Genomic DNA, 2,500 nt, shown 5'->3' on the forward strand with positions numbered 1-2,500 from the left:
CCCCGCCTGACCCCGAGCCCCGCCGGGACCCCCCCCGGTGCCTAGCCCTCTCCCCACCGACCCCGGGCCCGCTGCCCGACCGGGGCCCCGGGGCCTCCGGCCGGAGAACCCGACCCTAACCGGCCACGCCTGACCCCGAGCCCCGCCGGGACCCCCCCGGTGCCTAGCCCTCTCCCCACCGACCCCGGGCCCGCTGCCCGACCGGGGCCCCGGGGCCTCCGGCCAGAGAACCCGACCCTAACCGGCCACGCCTGACCCCGAGCCCCGCCGGGACCCCCCCCGGTGCCTAGCCCTCTCCCCACCGACCCCGGGCCCGCTGCCCGACCGGGGCCCCGGGGCCCCCGGCCAGAGAACCCGACCCTAACCGGCCCCTCCTGACCCCGAGCCCCGCCGGGACCCCCCCCGGTGCCTAGCCCTCTCCCCCCTGACCCCGGGCCCGCTGCCAGACCGGGGCCCCGGGGCCCCCGGCCCGAGAACCCGACCCTAACCGGCCCCTCCTGACCCCGAGCCCCGCCGGGACCCCCCCCGGGGCCTAGCCCTCTCCCCCCGGACCCCGGGCCCGCTGCGCCGACCGGGGCCCCGGGGCCCCCGGCCAGAGAACCCGACCCTAACCGGCCCCTCCTGACCCCGAGCCCCGCCGGGACCCCCCCGGTGCCTAGCCCTCTCCCCCCCTGACCCCGGGCCCGCTGCCCGACCGGGGCCCCGGGGCCCCCGGCCAGAGAACCCGACCCTAACCGGCCCCTCCTGACCCCCGAGCCCCGCCGGGACCCCCCCCGGTGCCTAGCCCTCTCCCCCCTGACCCCGGGCCCGCTGCCCGACCGGGGCCCCGGGGCCCCCGGCCAGAGAACCCGACCCTAACCGGCCCCTCCTGACCCCGAGCCCCGCCGGGACCCCCCCCGGTGCCTAGCCCTCTCCCCCCTGACCCCGGGCCCGCTGCCAGACCGGGGCCCCGGGGCCCCCGGCCCGAGAACCCGACCCTAACCGGCCCCCTCCTGACCCCGAGCCCCGCCGGGACCCCCCCGGTGCCTAGCCCTCTCCCCCCCTGACCCTGGACCCGCTGCCAGACCGGGGCCCCGGGGCCCCCGGCCCGAGAACCCGACCCTAACCGGCCCCTCCTGACCCCGAGCCCCGCCGGGACCCCCCCGGTCCTCTAACACTCTCCCCCCTGACCCCGGACCCGCTGCCCGACCGGGGCCCCCGGGCCCCCGGCCCGAGAACCCGACCCTAACCGGCCCCGCCTGACCCTAAGCCCGGCCGCGACCCCCCCCGTCCTCTAACACTCTCCCCCCTGACCCCGGAGGTCAGGGCCCTCCTGCCCACCCCGCAATTGGGCACCCTCGCCTGGGCTTACGCACCCGGCCCCACTACATGGTTCCCCATGTGAGGCTCCAGGAACCTTGCCCACCAGCCGAACCACTGTACCCCAAACTTAAGCCCCCACCCCTGGCTTAAACATGCAGCCACAGGCCTCCGGCCTCCCGTGCCCCTGGTACCCCACCGACTCTCTCGTGCCCCTGGTACCCCACCCACTCTCTCGTGCCCCTGGTATCCCATCCACACTTTCATGCCCCTGGTATCCCATCCACACTTTCATGCCCCTGGTATCCCTCCACAACTTCGTGCCCCTGGTATCCCATCCACACTTTCATGCCCCTGGTATCCCATCCACACTTTCATGCCCCTGGTATCCCATCCACACTTTCATGCCCCTGGTATCCCATCCACACTTTCATGCCCCTGGTATCCCTCCACAACTTCGTGCCCCTGGTATCCCATCCACACTTTCATGCCCCTGGTATCCCATCCACACTTTCATGCCCCTGGTATCCCATCCACACTTTCATGCCCCTGGTATCCCATCCACACCTTCATGCCCCTGGTATCCCATCCACACCTTCATGCCCCTGGTATCCCATCCACACTTTCATGCCCCTGGTATCCCACCCATACTTTCATGCCCCTGGTATCCCACCCACACTTTCATGCCCCTGGTATCCCATCCACACTTTCATGCCCCTGGTATCCCTCCGGTATCCCATTTGGCTACCTTAAGAGAGTCATTTGTACTCCCGCTGTTCACCCCATGCCCCTGGTATCCCTCCACACTTTCATGCCCCTGGTATCCCATCCACACCTTCGTGCCCCTGGTATCCCATCCACACTTTCATGCCCCTGGTATCCCATCCACACTTTCATGCCCCTGGTATCCCACCCATACTTTCATGCCCCTGGTATCCCACCCACACTTTCATGCCCCTGGTATCCCTCCACAACTTCGTGCCCCTGGTATCCCTGGAAGTGTGGACTTAGTCTTTTATCGTGTCTCTCCCTCTCGCGCCCCTGGTATCCCATCCACACTTTCATGCCCCTGGTATCCCATCCACACTTTCATGCCCCTGGTATCCCATCCACACTTTCATGCCCCTGGTATCCCATCCACACCTTCATGCCCCTGGTATCCCATCCACACCTTCATGCCCCTGGTATCCCATCCACACTT

The sequence above is a fragment of the Thunnus albacares genome, chromosome 5 (assembly GCF_914725855.1).
Source record: "Thunnus albacares chromosome 5, fThuAlb1.1, whole genome shotgun sequence".
Taxonomy (NCBI): Eukaryota; Metazoa; Chordata; class Actinopteri; order Scombriformes; family Scombridae; genus Thunnus; species Thunnus albacares.